This window comes from Podarcis raffonei, chromosome 4 (genome assembly GCF_027172205.1).
Source record: "Podarcis raffonei isolate rPodRaf1 chromosome 4, rPodRaf1.pri, whole genome shotgun sequence".
NCBI classification, from domain to species: domain Eukaryota; kingdom Metazoa; phylum Chordata; class Lepidosauria; order Squamata; family Lacertidae; genus Podarcis; species Podarcis raffonei.
The window spans coordinates 66,678,149-66,697,991 of NC_070605.1; the positions used below are offsets into that span (position 1 = coordinate 66,678,149).

General features: G+C 41.7%; 1 protein-coding gene across 4 annotated transcripts in view; it reads right to left on the reverse strand.

The window, feature by feature from the left end:
- The window catches only part of RAI2 (retinoic acid induced 2), a 100,294-nt gene that overhangs the window by 17,744 nt on the left and 62,707 nt on the right, over positions 1 to 19,843 (reverse strand). Inside the window, exon 1 of one of the 4 annotated variants that reach the window (XM_053387127.1) lies at positions 15,314 to 15,414. The exons of 2 other annotated variants lie outside the window; for them this stretch is intronic. The gene's annotated coding sequence lies outside the window, so the exon portion shown is untranslated. Of the gene's footprint in view, positions 1 to 15,313; positions 15,415 to 19,843 lie in introns of those variants that run through there. One more of the 4 variants, XM_053387125.1, reaches the window with a different exon arrangement.

The window sequence follows — 19,843 nt, forward strand, 5'->3', positions numbered from 1 at the left end:
TAAAACCCTGAGGTAGGCTAGGATGAGCATTGGTGATGGCTAAGGGTCACCCAGCGAGCTTCAAGGCACAGTCCAAGGTTTATATTCTTTCCAGTGCAACACAACTTGAATAAGGCTTGGGCACTATCTGGTGAAGGGACTGCAATAATTCCCATTTCATATGAAATGGGTTTTCCTTTGCTACATGATTTGACCACTTCTGCTGCAGTAACACCATGTGCTTTTGTTTTCTCATTACGCCATTGTTACCAATATTGGTAGTAAATTCAATTATTTTAATACGTATCAGCATTCAGCTCTGTAGGTGATTAGTTGCAATACCAATATTTCTTGGGGTGCTCAGTGGCATAAGTAGGGTACTCGAAAGGGTGCTGAGAAACTGAAAGATAACATACTGCTGAAGGTAACATGCCCATAAAACATGCTCCTTCCAGTGGCATGGTGTCAGAATTTCCTGTTGCTAATAAAATGCAAATCCACGCTGCCACAAATTCTGGCAAGATGTACCTTCTCTCATCTTCTCTTGCCCCTTTTGTAGCAAGAGGCAAGTAATGGAATAGCAGCAATTTTCTACAATTACCATGAAGCCCGATTCTGTGAATCATTAGAAGCCCTCAGCCTTCATTAACGTCAGAAGGAAGAACAGGTAGTGAGCATTTCACAGGGTTGGACCCGTCACTGCTGCAAGAGAAGACTACCAATTGCCCTGCAATTACTAGGATGTTCCTGTCACAAGAACACTAGTTTACAGAAGTCATATTACTGTAATCTAGAGTTAATTACTTCCTGGCTTTAAGTACCAGCTGAAAAAACCAGAAAGGAGTAAGTGTGCACAGAGGGTTTGTTTTTTTTTAATGCCACTTAGCAAAGTTCACAGAGCAGAGACCAACTGTGATAAATGTTAACTCAAATGTACAAAGAAACAAGCACAGCACACACACCCCATATATATATATATCGCGCTTCCTTTTTGGTAAAAAAAATGCCTTTGGTTATTTTAAATCACTTGATAAACTAAATAATGCATGCCCTCTTCACCCCTTACATTTCTTTTGCTGTAAAATTAAATTAAATTTTATATCAGTGAAAACAAAACCAGGGCTATATACTGGAAGCCTTTGATATGGCAGATTTAGTGTTGCTATGCTGTTTTCCTGAAAGGCCTCATGCCTTTAGCAGTTGTCTGACAAGACAAAACTTCAGCAGGAATCTTTTTTCCTATAACAGAGATTTAGTGCTGGCAAAATAAGCACCTGTTGGATTTCTGCCACACAGCTGTTTATTTTTTAAAATGTCAAGGGGAAAGGTGGGAATTCAATGAGTAGCAGCAAACACCAATTTCTCCATGAATACCTAATACTCTTCAGTTCCATTCTCATGGAAGGCATGACAGATCTTCCACAGGAAACAGCATGCACACTGCATATTGAGAGAGCCACCATGTGTTAGTTTATATATATTTATTTTGAATGTTGTTACCAGTCAGGGCTTCCTAGCACATGTAAACAAAGACAAATACATCTGTGCAATCAGCACACATACATCACAGTGATCTACACTGAAGTGCAATGCTATTTAAATGCACAATAAGCTGAAATTAAGGCAATAGAGAGTTCTTTCTTCAGTGCCAAAAGCCTAAATGCCAAACTTTTATTTTATTCTGGCACTGGATGCAGAAATGCTCTTGTTTCCTATATAGATCACCAGCAAATTTGGAGTTCAAGCTCTGTTGGAAAAGCCATAAAAGCACTTTGCCATTAAGGGATGTTCAGCATCTTCCCATTCTGTCTGTTTCATAATACATATAATACAGAGCATTTATTCCAGCCATAAGCTTGTTTCAATTATATAGTTGATGGGAAATTTAATACACATTTCAATATAAAAAAGGAAAGTCACAATACTGAACCTGCTGTCACCTCTTTTATATTTGTCTCTAGTGTAGCAGTGAATCCAACATTGATATGCAATTCTTGCCCTTCTTTTCTTGCTCACCTGCCCAGTCACTACCGTCAAGTGCTCCACCAGGGAAACAAAGTGATCTACTATGTTCACAGCACTGCGTGGGTCTCAACTCACCATCAGTTGATTCCCCCCATATATATATTTTAACAATAGTTCGCATGACCTAAAAGGTTATCTCAACCCACACTGTATATACCCAGTTGATCACTGGGCTCTGCAGGAAAGGGCATCATAATCAGGAAGTCTTCTCCATACAATATATGAATCAGACAACTTGTATGGTGGCACGTACCCTTTGGAACTCCCATTATATACATTATCAGGCAGGCAACATCAATATTTTCTTTTTGGTGCCCATTGAAGACCTCTTTCTTCCAGCAAACTTCTTAAATGGATATTTTTATCAAAGTGTCTATCTGCATTCCCCCCCCCCAAAAAAAGGGTAAACAAATGCAAAACTGAGATGTTATTTCCATTTGTTTCTCCACTTGCCAGACTCCACTTGCCAGACTCTTGAAAAATATTGTGGTTTGATTCCAAAAGCATGGATACTAGCAATCTAGACATACTGTTCCTCGAACAAATATTATTTGTTTAATTTATTTTTATCTATGAAGCACTTCTCATGAAGCACCCAGAAGCAATTTAACAGTAAAAGCATCGACAAGACGACAAAGCCCCTGACACTATGTGTTCTGCTGAGGAAAATGTATAGCTGCTTGCACATTTCCCACAACAAAATAAATAGCAGTGTTATGAAGATTGAGGTATTATTTAGATTGGGGAAGTTTAGTGATGAAAATAATTAAGCGGTCTCCCATAAGTAGCAGACTGGATAACAAGGACTGCTGCAAAACAGACAAAAGACACCTGAAGGAACTGAAATGTGTATGGGGGGGGGCATTTCTCACACCCTGAAATGGCAATTTTCATAGCAAACAGTGGCGTAGCGTGGGGGGTGCCAGGGGTGCCGGCCGCACCGGGCGCAACATCTGGGGGGGGGCGCGAGTCCAGAGGGAAGGGACAAGTTCCTTCCTCCGCCGGGCTCCCGCCGCCACCGCCAGCCTTGCGCCCTAGCGCGCGCGCCCCCCGCCGCCGCTGCGCTCCACTCACTGCTCGCAGGAGGAGCAGCCGCTGCAGCAGCGCCAATGCCGCCACCGATGCCTGGCCGGGCACGGGCAGCCTCTGCACCCCGCCGCCGCCATCCCCTCGGCCCAGCCACAGGCAGCGGCTGCTTCTGCCGACTGGAAGGGAGGAGAGCTCCGAGGGGCCTCGACGCACCCTGCCCTCCCCAAAACCCTCCGAGACGAAGCCGGCGGGCGGGCGAGGGTCTCCCGGCGGAAGAGGGCGCCGCTGGCTCCGGCTCTCAGCGCAAGTCTCAGCCGCGGGGGGGGGGGGGCGAGGACAGAGCGCGGCTGGAAGCCCCCGGACCCGGCCGGGAGGAGGAGAGGCGCTCGCCAAGCCCGGATCTGGAGCGCCTCGGAGCGCGGGCTCCACCTACAGCCCAAGGAGAGGAGGGGGCGGGGAGGCGCCCGAGGGGAGGGGGCTTCAGCTGCCTCGGCCCACGGGGGCTCCGCAAATAATAAATTTAATAAATTCCTGCTGAGCCTTTGGGGGGGGTCCTTGGCTCCTTCGCTCGCCCCCAGCCCCAGTGGCGTAGCGTGGGGGGTGCAGGGGGGCCGGCCGCACCGGCCGCAACATCTGGGGGGGGCGCGCTCGCACTCGAGTGCTAAAATCCACGGGTTAGGGGGCGCAAATTACTTGCCTTGCCCCGGGTGCTGACAACCCACGCTACGCCACTGATAGCAAATAGTCAAGCCTCATGAAACTCTGATGGCACAATACTCCACAAAGTGGAGTGTAACTCCATGGCCTATGTTTGTTTTATGTGGGCAAGGATGATCCATTGTGCTGCATTTTTGTCCTCTCTTATATCCACTGTCAGTTTCATACCTCTTTGAAATTGCTCTGAATAGTAAATTCTAGCCTATTTCACATACACCACAACATACAATGGCATTTTTAATGCCATCCTTTAATTCAGAAATTAAAAAGAGAAGCAGGACCCTAATTGATAAACATGCTCAGCTTTTAGCTCATTTTCCTTTGCTTGTAGCACAAGGTTGCCTACGTACATAAACAAGGACAGATCAGATATGAAAAACATTAACCAGATGATCTTTTACCTTGTCCCACGTAATTATTCACATCATGAGCACTAAGTGCTCTTATCAAAGACAGATTTGTGCCTGTTTCAACAAATGCTTTTAATAAAATGTGCTTCCTCAGTCCCTTGAATCTTCTGGACAAATTTTAGGCAGTCTCCCACAAATTATCACATATGTGCCGTCTTAGCAGTGTCATAAAGCTTAGCTTTATTTTGTTGAAGTTAGCACTGTCTAATACTTAAGATTATAACAGTATGGAAAAGTGATGTGATGTATCCACCTTTTCCAATTATTTTAAACATTAATGTAATCATACTCTAAATGCTCTCCTTTGTTCCCCCTTCTAAGAACGGCCCATTTTAGAGCCAGTTACCTGTCGAATATCCAGCCGGCCTCACTTAGATTCACTTTTACAGAGCTGCATTTTCAAGCTATGCCCACTGTCCCAGACGGAAGATATAACAGGGTACAGTACAAAGACAGACCCTTTATATGTGAGCAACTGCAGGTGAAAGACATCTTGCACTATTACTATATTGCCCACTATACATAGGACCCAGTAGGCAATTTCTCACCTTACCATCTGTACAGGAAAGATATCTCTCCCTGGCAGAGAAGGTCCTAAACAATTCAGTGACTCATAAAGAAACTTTAAAAAAAAAATTATCCTGGCATAATACCAAGTAAAAGAGCCTCAGGTTTTTTGTTAATGGAGAATTTAAAAAGATCAGAAAGACGACCCTGGACAATATAGCCATGAACTGTGAGGGAGACACAGAGATCTAAATAGAGACCATTATTTGTGGCGTGACATCCCTTTTGCTTGTATTTATTTTCGATTCAGATTTGTCATGGCCAATGGCTAGTACAATAAATCGGATTGGATGCAATCATACTTATGGTTTCAACTGGAGAGCTGACAAAATGGAAGAATTCATAAAGACTGATTACTGGAACCACAGTAAGTCTAAGCTGAAAGAGCAGGTGGGAATACATGCCTCCATATTCTAGGCCAGAGCTTTCCAAACTCTTCATGTTGGTGGCACTCTTTTTAGACGGGCACCATTTCGCGACACAGTAATTCAGCAATTCAGTTTTACTAGCAAACTGAAGGTTAAACTAGCCCCTTTCCAGCCCCAGAAGGAGCACAGAGAGTGTTCACGTGACACACCTACATACTGCAGCTGATACACTAACGTGTCACAACACAGTTTGGAAAGCTCTGTTCTAGGCAGTTACCTTGCAGTCTTCTGTACCAATGAGCCTCTTTACCAGGTTATGGACTCTTTGCACAGTTGGCAGCCAATTAAAACAAAGGCAGGGTAAGTTGCAATCCTATTGCTTGCAAAAAGTCATTTGAACTTTGCATCCTATACCCATAGGGATGGGATGCCTCTTGGTGCTGTTGGACTCCAACAGCCCCACTCAGTATGGCCATTGGTTAGGAATGATACAAGTTGTTGCAAGGTTTCCTCACCCCTGCCCTACTGTATATGAATCTCAAAACTCCATGATTCACATCTCAAGGCAGATGACATAAAGCAGCAGCAACAACAACGAAACAACCATATGTAAGTGACAGAACTGGCTACCTGAAGTACAAATTTTGACTGCTGTTAACCTGCTTGCCGAAGAGAGAAACTAATCTTCTAAGGATTATGTCTTTATTTAGATGTGTTTCAATCAAAGCTACTTAAGGTGATTTCATAAGGAACCAAACAAATATTTGATTGTCAGTGCTCACAAACTCCTCTGTTATGTCCCTGTCCTAGGCATGTTGACTGGAAGTACAGGCTTGACAGCATACCGCTTTAAAATATATACACCAATACCTCAAGCTGCTGTTTTTCAGATCCTGCTTTGTCTCTAGATGTCTCCAAGTTGTCCCATATGTTCAGTTGAGCTTACTATCACATGATTGATACATAAAATGAATTCTCTAAGGCCTGTAGCCACTGCAGGAGAGCGATGGTGGAAAGAAGAGGGTTTTTAATTTAAATAATAATAATAATAATAATAATAATAATAATAATAATAATATTAAAATTTTATTTATATCCCGTCCCCCCTAACCGAAGCTGGGCTCAGAGTGGCTAACAACAATAAAAGTAACACAGCATTCTAATATCAATTCATTCTAAAATCAATTCAGAATCAAATTAATGGCAACCATTGGGCTAGAGTTCTATGAAGATTACCAAAGAAGGGGGTCAGACTGTGCTTTGGCCAAAGGCCTGGTGGAACAGTTCTGTCTTGCAGGCCCTGCGGAAAGATGTCAAGTCCCTCAGGGCCCTAGTCTCTTGTGACAGAGCGTTCCACCAGATCAGGGCCACAGCTGAAAAAGCCCTGGCTCTGGTTCAGGCCACCCTAACCTCCTTGTGGCCCGGGACCTCCAAGATGTTTTGTTTGAAGACCGTAAGGTCCTCCCTGGGACATACCAGGAGAGGCGGTCCTGTAGGTACGAGGGTCCTAGGCCATATAGGGCTTTAAAGGTTAAAACCAGACCTTAAACCTGATCCTATACTCCACCAGGAGCCAGTGCAGCTGGTATAGCACCGGGTGAATGTGATCCCGCAGCGAGGACCCCGGAAGGAGTCTCGCCGCGGCATTCTGCACCCGCTGGAGTTTCTGGGTCAGTCTCAAGGGCAGCCCCACGTAGAGTGAGTTACAATAATTAAGTCTGGAGGTGACCGTCGCGTGGATCACAGTGGCTAGGTCAGGGCGAGAAATACTGTATTTATTAATTTTCCTTTGCAAGTAAAAATAGTAAGGAAAAGCATAGTCAATACTTTACCTAGTTACTAAGTAAAAACGTGCCCCCCACTTCCCAAAATAAGCTTAAGCCTGGTGGGCTCCCTATAAACTCTGTTCTTCTTACTCCTTCCACACAGGAAAACCATATCTGGACTCCTGCAACCACTTACCTAAGAGTAAGCGCCATTAAACACAAAGAGATTTAATCTGATTAGAAATGTATAACAATGTACCAGTATTTATAGGTTAACTATACAGTGAATTCTTAATGAGTGCCTAGACTTCAACACTACACAGCAGGAGACATGCCTAAGTCTCTTTGCAAAGTTTTCACATTTTGCATTTGCCATGTGGAGGTTGGGAGACATTCTTTAACACCCACCTTCACCTATTGCGCAGTAGCATTTGGAGAAAATAACTTCTAGGGAATACCTGATCTTAGACAGACCAACCACAGGAAAGATGTGTCCTGGTTGCTAGAATCAGAAAGAAGCAGGAAAGGAAAGTACACTAAAGGGGAGGGAGAAACACCCCAGGAATTCCAAACAACTCACTCATCAATCATAGCTCTGATTTCACTTATTAGCTAAAAATACTGAAACGTGTGAGCTGCCAGGCTGGCTCATCTTAAAGAAATCAATTTGAAGGTTGCCTATACTTTTTGTTTCATAGCTTTCATTTATGGAGGGCTAGATACTTACTTTATAACGGGGTGTGTGTGTGTGTGTGTGTGTGTGTGTGTGAACATCTGGGGTTCCTTTCAGGTATGGGTCATTTCAGGTATTGCATCATTATAATCCAACCAGGCACAATTCATTCTCTCCCAATGCGTCAGTTTGTTCAGTGACAAGTGCATCAGTTTGTTCAAGACACTATTGCTTTAAATGCTAAATATACCCAAATACAGCTATGCATTCTGAGTGGCTTGCTGTGGGGTGGTATGGAATACATTCAGATACCACTGAAAATTATCCCTTAGCCAATAGTTATTCAAGATGATACACTCCAGAAAGTGTAATTTATCATTTCCACAACAAGTTCTTATTCCCTACCACCATGATACATACAGCAACCAATAATGCTTTTTCATTAAGGGCATATTTTGAGGTTACAGACTGCTACAGACTATTTTGTAAGAGGACTATGGTTCTATAAGCATTTTGCCAAACAAAAATTTACCTAGCAAGTTCCTTTAAGTTGAAGATATTGGGTGTGTGGGTGTGTGTGTGGAAGCAGCACCAAAATTTTGATCTTCCTTGTATAACAGTAAATCCAGCATCTATTTTCAATTAAACTGAAGCCATTTTCCTCTTGCCAAAGTGCATTCTCCAAACATTATCACAAGAACCTTCTGTAACTCTTAAATAATGTGTTTTGTGAATATACTGAATATCACTGGTTACTATTTGTTCTTGGTCTTTTTGTATGGCTATAAAAAACAACATCATCCTGGTATAAATCCTTGGATCACCCTTCTTCTTGCCTCTCTTCACAGTGAGAGTTACCCCCGCCTTATAATCCATTGTTGACTTTCAGAAAAGGACATCAGCTTTTATTCAAGGACCTTCAGTCAATGAAACACTCAGTGAGAAGGGTTTTCAAAATCCAAGGACATCACCATTTAGATTAAGCTTCTTGAAGGGTTTTATTTACGAATATGGCCACCTGTTTGAATTAGAAAACTGATTAAATGTGTCATATTTTATCTGTTTTTTCTAAGAACTAGAACTTAGAAAGGCTGCTTATTTGCCTTGCACGCATTCACAGGCACACACACAAAAAACATTTTGAAAGATTGATAGTGCATTTGTTACCTTTCTTACACAGAATTTTTTTCTTGCATATAAACTATTATATAGAGGGTACATAGATCAGAACATGTAATTCAGCTGTTATATACACAACTTGTTTTATAGTTCGTGAGAACATGGTATCAGGCCCTAGCAATTCATTGGGACTTAATCTATGGAACTTTTCTAAAATATATTGATAAACACTTAATGTACAAGAGTTCTTCAGCTTTGCTATTTGAAAAGGTTAGGTCTTGTTTTCAGAAGGGAATTTGGTTTCTCTGCATATTCATACATGATATCTAAGTGTCTTTCAATGGCCTTCCTTAAGCTGTGGCAGGGCTTTAGATTTCTAACACATTAAGAACTTTAGTACAGTGTTAAGGCTGCAGCTACAATTTCTCAAAACCTTAACTGGCTTCAAATACAATCACAATAAAATACTGCCAACACCTCATTGTCCCTATCACGTGGCAAACCTCTGAATGTCCCCTGCACTCTTCCTTACCAGTCAATTACATTCAAGTCCTTGTTTCTGAGGCAGCATTTTCAAATCTCCCCTAGTGATTCTGCTGCAATTCGCCCACAAATCATTCGACAGGCTATCGTTTCTCTCCTTTGGTTGTTATATCCTGGATCTACCTTAAGGTGAGGTATATCTCAAACCCCACTTCCCCTATATTTGTTACGCAAAATAATACATTAAGAACACTGTAACAATGCCTTTATAAATTAAATCTCATTCATTGCACAGGTGCATTCTCTTCAATGGAGTATTAACCTAAAGGCCTATTAGAGACAGATAAGAGGGATGTAAGCATGCAATTTATGTCCACAAGAGCATTCATTTCAATTATTTAGATGCCCCATTAGATAGCTGAATTATCTGTTCTTGTCCATATTCTTCAATTGGTCCTCCACTTTTGGAAGCATCAGGATTGATCCCTAAGACATTATATGCAGTGCATATACATAGATGAATGATTTGATCAGGGATGGGTAACCCATGGCCCTCCAGATTTTGCTTGACTGCCACTCTCATCATCCCTGCCCATTGGCCATACTGGGTGGGGCTGATGGGAATTGAGATTCCAGTTACACACAGAGGACAACAGGTTCCCCATCCCTGGGTTAGACAGTTATCACACTCAAACAGCCATAAATTCTGGTGACGATTTCTTATTGCAATTGTCACTTACACTCAGTGACAGAGTACATGTGTGTATCCATAGGCACCCATATTCACTCCCAGATAAACTGAGAAAAGGACTCTTCTCTGAAACCCTGAAAACTCAGAATCTGCTGTTGAATTTGTTTTCTATGATTTAGCTACAGATGAAACAACAGACATGAGCAATATAGCATAGCTTGCAAACTTTTTGCCTCGAATCACACCATGTTTTGAGACTACAGGAGTTACTGTAAATAACATAACTAAATAACATATGCTTAAGCCTTGATCCAGATCAATTGTGTTCTGTGCTGCTACATCAGTCATAGGGAGAATCCTTCTGCATACTCTCTTGGTCTGAAAAGCATTACGTGTACTGTTGTTTCATGCATAAACTTCATTAAAGGCACGGCTATGAATAGCCCACCAGTTCAAATAACTTATTATATTCTGCCAAGTTTTACTCAGAGTAGACTACTGAAGTTAATGGACCTAAGAAAATGTATTAACAGCTTTAAAGAGAAATGTGTTGCTTAGTATACTTTGTTATGGTGCAATCAACAGCCTTCTTCAGCTGCTTAAGTGTGCTTTTGCTAAAGACTTTTGTACAAAAAAGTCTAATATGAAAAGCCAGTTGAGAGATTTAAAAACACTCACGATATGAATATTGTGTAATTGTTTCTGCAGAGTAAAAGTGCCAAGTAAAACAGTTTTTTAAAAAAAATTAAATAAATAGATCTTTTGTCTGTTCTATTCTTTTTTTAAAAAAACACCTTTGACCTCTCAAGAAGGCCTAAACATACAGAATATTCCCTGCAATTTTACCTTCCATGCTTATGCTTTCTTGACAAACAGATAACCTGTTTATTGAGCATTAATCCTGGTTTGTTTTTAGATGGATTAGATGACATTGCATCAAACATTTTCCAGTCACTTCCTTTGTCACAAAAAGTCACATCTTTGGGGAAAGTGGGTTGTATCACAAGAGCTTCAAGAACAGCCTGAATGTGCTGGCATATAACTAAATCCCAAGTGAAAATAGTGACAGGAAGTGCCCAAGGTTTCAAGAACACACACACACTCAGGAGAAATGGCCTTGAACAGGCAGATTAGAGACAAGGCTTTCAATGATCAGGGATCAGTTCTGCAGTGGCTTTATGCAGCCATGCAGTTAACAGTATATTCTGCTTGCATTCTACACAGACTAAAAGCAGACTTACAAATCTCCAGCACATAATTTGAAAACGAAGCACAATGCAAGGCTTGTTGGTAAACTGTAGAAATAGCACACAAAAACATTATACAGAGAATGTTTTTAACATATGCAAAGAAACTGAAAGGGCAAGGAAACCATTGCCGTAGGATAACAATTAGGCACAGATTTTAAATCTGTAAATTAAAGCATGTGATGTTGTTCCTAACGTCTACACACACATCACAATAGGTTTCCAACAGCAACACCCCACAGATATTTTTCTAGAGCAACAGAACGAATGCTTTATATGACCGTAGGTACTAAATAACATTTATTGCCACCAGCGTGGGACAGCATTACACTGTGGGAGGACTTTACTAATGAGGGAACAATCAAGCAGCAATAAAAACTTTATGGCATTCCCACATCAAAACATATATTGTCCATGTCACTTTATTGTGTTGCTGTCTGTCCTTTTTCAGTACTGTTCTTACGCTGCATATTTCTGCAACTACATCAGTTCTTCCAGTTGCCTCTTTCCCCCCTTACATCTTTCTACCACTCATAAGTTATCTCCTTCCCCTCTAACACACAGTTGCATCATTTACCTCCTTTTAAATATTAGTGCTGAAACAGCCAAGTAACATGCAGGGCATGTTTGAATCTAAAATGGCAAAAAAACACATTGTTTTATAAACTGCTGGCTACTTTTTATTTCCTTCAAACACCAACACAAGGTGTGGTGGAACTGAGAATACAAATTATCACTTTCATCAAGGGTTATTCTGTTGCTGACATGCTTTATTTCTACATGGATGCAATGAAATCGAATTCCTGGATATGGACCAAAAAACTGCCCTTGTTTACTATGGCCAGTTTCTGTTGGCATTAAGAACAGCCCTTCACACAAAAAACAGCTCTGAAGGGATGGAGGAACAGAAACATGCAAGCAGCTGAATGACTAGGTTCACACTACTGAATAATTCATATTAAACTGCTGTGCAGTTGCATCAATATTACTAACATTTCCCACCCACAGACCGGCCATTTCTTTGTCCCAGGAAAGGCAGAGCAGGAGTGTGAATGCATGTAAATCTCTTTAGGTGTTCTGTTCTGACCCATAAATATATGGTGAGGTACCAGTGGTCTTCAAGTGCCAGCTTCTTTGGCACCAGGACACTGCCTGTGCCAACAGCTCTCTGAATTACATGAGATGATGGGGGTCACTGTTTAGTTCACATGCTTTGCATATTTAAGGGCCCAAATCCAATCACTGATATCCAAGGTTGAAGGATCTCCAATAGCAAGGCCTCTGGAGCTGCCACTCTCAGTGCCTTGGAATACACTGACCAGTAATAGGAACAACGGAATCTGCCTACTACAGACACACACCACTGGCCCATCCAGCTTAGTATCACTGGCACTGACTGAGAGCTGCTCTCCAGGGTTTTGGCTCCACCCGAAAATGCTGGAGACTGAATCTAGGGACCTTCTATATGGTCTGAGCAACAGTTCTTGAAACAGTAATGTAAGGCAAACAGCACTGTAAGGTCCGAACATCAGTATGTATTATGAAACTGTCTACTTGATCCCTTATGTATACTATAAAACAGAGCTCTCAGATTCAGGAGGACAGTTGAGAGGAGAAGTGTGGGGAGCAGGGAGAAGAGAACTTGTGGGTCTAGAGAAGCACATATGGGGAGGTGAGCTGACCAGCAGCTATATATTTCAACACATACTGAACAGTTTCAAACCATTATCTGAAGTGGGTTTGTAAACCCTGGTTAAGTGGAACCTAGTTAGCATTAATGATAGTTGGCATCATGTGTACAGCGTCAGTTAAGGCCAAAAAAGAAAGGAAGTGGGGAATATATGGCAGGGAGAAGTATGGTTTGCAGAGAGCTCATGCTACCACTCTACCAGGCCTACTTCTGCAACATCCCTCAGTGCTCCAGCTCTCTATTTAATTAAGAAAGAGCTGTCAAGGGAGCCACCATGTTTAAAAAGGCAGAGAAAAGAAATAGTGTATAGCAATGTCAAAGCAATTATGACTGGAGCAAGTACAGCGCTCCAGGAGCAAGAAGCATGAGCTCCCCTTCCTCCCTCTCCGACTTGGCTCATCTCAAACAAATTAAGTGTTTAGGTTTTTAACCCTATTCCTCATTCATAAAACCCAAGCAAGTAAAATACCATAAGGTGTAATGCCACGACAGAGATAAACAAAGAAAATAAAAGTGTTTTCAAATCACAAACAGCAGGCTGAAGGGAGAAGCTGCCCTTGTAGGAGTAATAATCTCAGTCTATGTTGCTTGTCCACCAAGAGCATCCAATCTCTTCTGTCCTTAAGGCCTTACTACTAACTGTTAAGGCATTAAACTGTCAGAACATTCCATTAACACCAGAGCAGTCAAACAAGGGCTAGCTAGGGAAGCATCAGATGCAGCCTGCATTTACAATACATTTCATCTCTTAACATTAAATTTGCACCTTACTCTTCTTTTTAGCAGATCTACGAATTCTGTGCTTTAATTTGATGGCTCATGCTTAATTCCAAAATGCCCCAAAGCATCACCCACATGCTGGGCTGAAGATTGCTATTGCAATATATAACCAAATGCAGAATGGCAGCAGTGTCTGCATAATTCAAGGGTCTTGCCTTCCCTCCCGCCTGAACACTGAGGCTGATTCACTTGTTTCAGCCACGTGGCTAATTTTATAAGACGTGTCACAAGAGATGCCAAATTGTACCCAGGGAGAAAATTATTTACCAATATGGCAGATCCAACCTTGAGCAAGGCAGTAGGACTCCATGCACTGAATCTGACCTTAGATTGCCAATTTTTTAAAAGCTCTCCAAGGACTGGTCTCTTTCCTTCCCCAAATACCCCTTCTTCAGTTGTAACATTGAAGTGAAATAAAATAATACTTCACCGGGGTAGGAGTGTTGAGAAGTCCAGGATATTAGAGTGCAACCAAGAGGTGGAACATATTTATGAAGCAAGGATTTATGAAGCATATTAAATTATGATATATTTCTAACTATTACTTTTCAACATTAGGTTAAAAATGGTGGGCTTCTATATGTCCCGTATGCTTTTACCCATTCCAGTTTTTAATCCATATTCTTATTTAGCCTGTTGACCTCGCCATGACGTCTAGAACAGAATGATCCTTCTCCAATTGACATCTGTGGAACTTTGCCATTGAAAGCACATCATGGCAGCCTTTGCCGATCTAGCGCCCTCCAGTTGTTTTGAATTACAACTCCTATCAGCCCCAACCAGTACATGTGGGGCTGGTGGGAACTGTAGTCCAAAATATCTGGGGGGCACATACTGCCATGAGAGGGTGCCATCCCTTTGTTTTCAAATTCTTCAAGATCCATGGGAAAGAATAAAACCAACACTCGCTTAATGCTACTTTGAATTGTTAATGCCAAGCCATTTTCCAAGGGGGGAAAAACAGGAATTTGATAGAAAAGAATGGAGAGCAATTAGTAAAAATTCAAACACAGCAATTTAACTAATCAGTAAGTGCATTTTTAAAAGGGGAGGGGGGGAACTGACCTATATGCAGCTAAGTATCTGCTTAATGACTACTGCTTAGACTACTGCAATGCGCTCTATGTGGGGCTACCTTTGAAGGTGACCCGGAAACTGTACCTAATCCAGAATGCAGCAGCTAGACTGGTGACTGGGAGTGGCCGTTGAGACCACATAACCGGTCCTGAAAGACCTACATTGGCTCCCAGTACGTTTCCGAGCACAATTCAAAGTGTTGGTGCTCACCTTTAAAGCCCTAAAAGGCCTTGGCCCAGTATACCTGAAGGAGCGTCTCCACCCCTGTCATTCAGCCTGGACACGGAAGTCCAGCGCCGAGGGCCTTCTGGTGGTTCCCTCCCTGTGAGAAGTGAGGTTACATGGAACCAGGCAGAGGGCCTTCTCGGTAGTGGTGCCCACCATGTGGAACGCCCTCCCATCAGATGTCAAGGAAATAAACAACTACTTGACTTTTAGAAGACATCTGAAGGCAGCCCTGTTTAGGGACATTTTTAATGTTTGATGTTTTATTGTGCTTTTAATTCTGTTGGGAGCTGCCCAGAGTAGCTTGGGAAACCCAGCCAGATGGGCGAGGTATAAATAATAAAATATAATAATAACAACAATAATAACTGTGATCATTAGAACTAGATTTCTAAACTTTCTCCTCTTAAATTTTCAATATGGTCAAGGCTATATTTATTCAATCACTGCATATGGCAAAACTGTACCTTTTGTAGGTATTTCTAGCTTTCTAAGATTCTTCAGCCTGTCAAAATAATGATCCAGTAAGTGCACTGCTTTCCTTGTGGGGCACTGCTTCAACTCTGAAGCCACACAAAGCAAAAGAAGGATCTCCTGTAGCATCACAAAGGCTCTTAAGGGCACACCTCTGTGACCTCACAGTGCTTCATTATCACCCCAAGGAAGAGTTTTCTGTGGGATGCTGAGGAAAATACTCAAACTGTTATTCAACAGAGATGGTTTCTGAATGTGTGACACAATGAAGTCTTGTCCAAAGACAAAACCATTCACAGTAAAACAAGCCCGTTTCCCCGCTTCTGCTCAACATGGTGAAAAACAAAAATCACATGTCAATTCTAGTGCCATCACAAGCACGCATTCTCTTATTTTGCTTCTTGTTCACTTGCTATTTGGGAAAACCATATCAGCTCGTAACTACACAGACTTGCAAATACACCACGCCCAATTACCCTCTGGTTTAGTCAGAAGAAGTCCTACTAAGTTGTATGGGTAATTTATTTGTATTAATTGATTTATATTAAGTTCATTAATACTGTCATTCAATTATTAAAACATAATACCGGAAATCAAAAGTTTAAAATATTCAAATGTTTGAAGATCCCAGTGGGTGAGTAATAGGTGTCACATACACATGCACTCCCTAACCATGTCTACGGGAAGACCCTTAGTGACCCTTTGAGGCCCCCTTTTTGGCCTCAGTGAAAGCAATACACATGGACCCCCAACCACACAGCAGCTCATCCCATTCGTACTCAATAAACCACCCTCCAAAGATGCTTCCTCCACCAGATTTTAACACAGATATCTAGAGGCAAACTCTTCTGTTTCCCTGTCTACCACAGCTGAGAGAGGGGATGAGGCTGGCATGGAGAAGTTCTAGAATCAAAGCTCTTCTGAAGTGGACTGGGCTTTAGGAATACCCCATATCTCCTCCCTCCCCGTTTTTCTGGAATCATCATTATTATGATTGCCTCTGTGTGACAAAGACAGAACCATTTATTTATATATATGTTGTAGTAAAATGGATTTCTGTGATGGGAATAGTAGAAACGTCAAGGAAGTCCTGTCAAGCCCTGCCTCCTCCACATTTATTTACAAACGATGGGAAATTTATAAATATATAAATAAACTGTGCTGTAACTATGTAGTAATTGGTTTTTACTGGTTTTACTCATTATTTACCCGCCTTTTATGTTTTACTTCATCTTTTATTGCATTGGTATTGACTAGCTGTCTCAAGCACCATTTGGTGGAAAGGCAGAATATAAAATTAACAAACAAACAAAGGAAGGAAGGAAGGAAGCCTCTGACAGTGCCAGAATGAGCTTTCCTAGTGTCAGAGAAGGGTTGGACAGACAGAAAATATCTGGCTTCCAGTGGCCAAGCTGCTCATATGTGGCAGGACAGGAAGAAGTGTTTAGTGGAGAAGAAGGTATGCACCTTAAGATAGAAGTCTGGAAAAAGAAGTGTTATAGAGAAGAGTTTCCCAACCTGGTGCCCTCCAGATGCTGCTGAACTACAGCTCCCATTAACCTCAGCTATTGCCCACGTTGGCGGGTGAAAATGGGAGTTGCAGTTCAACAACTTCCCAAGAGCCTCCCTAGACATCAAGAGAAGAGCTTCTGGTTGCAGTCCTAAATCTACTTAGGAGAAGCATCTTCTGAGAAAAGAACTTAATCCTGAGCAAGCATGCTTCAGACTGTACTCCGAGAAAGGAAGGCAAAGTGGGAGACAGTAGGGTAGCAGAGGCCAGGAATTGCAAAAATAAGGAAATCTGAAGCTCACATCAATTTGAAATAATCAGCTGTGCCCCTCCCCCAAGTCTCTTTTTAATACAACATGCATCACCATGTGTGTTTAGCCATTCTTGACAACCACTCATATGATTTATGTAAAAGTAATTGAGGTTAAATTATTTGCCACATAAAACACCCTACATCTAATTTCAACTTTGCAACCTAGGAAGATCTGAAATAAACAAACCCATATGTCATTTAGCTGAGGCTGGCAGCTGGGCCTAATTAGGGCCATTTTTATTGTATTGAAGAATGTTGCAGCCCACTATCCTGAGGTCTTTCGTCTAGGATAAATGCCTGCCATTCTCTAGGACATCCATAGTTTAGCCACTGGCAACCTAGTCTGTGAGGCGCTTTGAACTTTTCTTTGAATACTAACTGCCCAGTTCAGATGTAATCATGGTTTAGTACTATAAGAATACTTGTGTTGTGAACCACCCTGGGATCGTCAGATGAAGGGTAGTAAACAAATAGTAATAATAGTAATAGCAGCAGCAGCAGTAGTAGTAATGCAAGCCTACTGTTCATATGAACAAACCATAGTGTTCCATTGTATCTCAACTCAGGCAACTATGGTTTATTTGAACTGTGGTTTAATCCTAATTTCTTTGAATTTACCAAAGCTTTGCTGAGATGTTACCTGTAATGGTTCTAGGGGTTGCTCGTGCGTAAACCGGCACCACACCAGGCTGGGTTGCCTGAGTGAACCTTTTCTGTCCGGACAGCCACTCGCCCGTGGCTGTCTCAGTCGCTGGCAGAATCCATCAGTGGGCGTTTCTTGAACTTCTTCCAGCAAAGAAGCTCTTTGACGCCTAGTCTCCGCCTACTCTCCCTGCGCGGAAGCCTTCTGCGCAAGGAGGGTGTGGGCAGTGGAGGACCCCTACTCTCCCCGCTGCTTCCCGGCAAGGAGTCATGGAACCGCCTCGCCGCTTCCCCCATCTGCCCCCCTTCTCCACTGGTGCTATGCTGATTCTCTTCCCCAGAAGATGGGCTGCCTCTCCCCATCCCTGGGCGCTCTCTGGAGTCCCTCTGGAGCCCGCTCTCTCCCTCCGGCCCTGATGGCAGTTCCCTGACATTATCCTAGCATTCAAAACCAAAAGTGAATGCTTCAATCTCCTCTCCTTAGACACCAAAGGGGAGCAGAGAGGACAGCATGTGAGCAGAGGCTCACCAAGGCCTGTTATCGAAAAGCTAAATCATGGTGTTACATCTGAACGAAGTCAAAGAATAATTTATATTCTACTATATCTAATTGATTTTGCATTAGACTATAAATAGGAAAATCTAGTGAGCGTGTACATTGGCAACATTTTAATTAACATTAAATGCGTATTTCACCCACATGATTTTATATGCGCAGGAAAAAAGCAGAATGCTTTAAAACATATACAAAATCCTCATCTGATTCAAGAAAGGTATCTATTCAAACCCACTCCACTGACACCCACCAATAAACTTTTTTTCTAGTTACAGGGCCAGCTCAGATTTCTTAGTTAGAGCTTTACTATTCTAGAAAAACATAAAAGGCCAAAGCCTCGTCTTTTTTTATTTGGCAAATATTCCCTCTAATATTAAAAATTTTAACCTAACATGTAGGTTTGGCTTTCTCTGTGAAGCCCCTAGTGGCAATTTCCATTTATCACAGGCCACTATTACAGTAACAAAATAAGGCTATTAGATGGAGTAAGAGAAGCTTAAGAAATTGGCTTTTCCTCCAGAAGATTCCACAGCCAATCCTGTAAAACACAATTTCTATCACATGTGCAGGATACCCATTTGACCCACTATTTCTTCACAACAACTAATCCTTGGCCTCATGGAAAGAGAAAGAGCTTATATCCCTACAGAGTAGGAGGACCAAGCAAACACTTTTTTGGAAATAAATTAAAAAGAAGCCAACAATGCACTGAAAATCAGAAACTTCAATTAATCAGCACACCCTTATCTGAAGCTGTTCCATGAGAGAGAACATATTGAAAAAGGAAAATGCAATAAATTAGTTTATTGGAAGAATCTCAACATATTCTTGCTTGTAAGCTAGCATTTATCTGGCAAACCCAATAGCAAACAAATGAGCAGGGTATGACTTAAAATTCAGGCAAAAGTGTGTTTTATTTCCCATTTCCATTTATTTTCCGCAATGTATTCTGTGCAAAGTAGCACTTGGTCAATGTAAAATCTTCACTGAAATATTTAAACATGCTCCAGTAACCAAATAATGCAACTTCAAGTCAGAATGACAGACAGAAAAATAATAAAACCACTATCTCCTTGTCCAGAACAAACAAATGCACCAGAGGTGAAAGAAAAACCAAGGGATTATTTCCTACTGAATAACTTTAACTATAGACAGTGTATTTTTAAAGAGTGATACATAAGCAACTGCTCTGCAATGATTACAAATATTGAACTAAAAAAAATAACTGTTTAATTTCATATTATCCATTGTTTTGGGTTTGAGTGTATCCAATCCAAGATTTAAAAAAATATCGCTGACTAATAAGTCTGTAGCATGGGTTTGGTTTTAATCCTCACCTCATGATCTACCACTACTTCTCCAAATTATTGTTTTTAGGAAGTTTAGCAGAGGGAGATCTATGCACCCATAAATCTGCACTTGACCCTTGTCCTCCTCTTCCTTCATCGTTTACACACCATGTCACTCCCTGTCCAAAACCCACTCCTGGGACTTCGGCAATT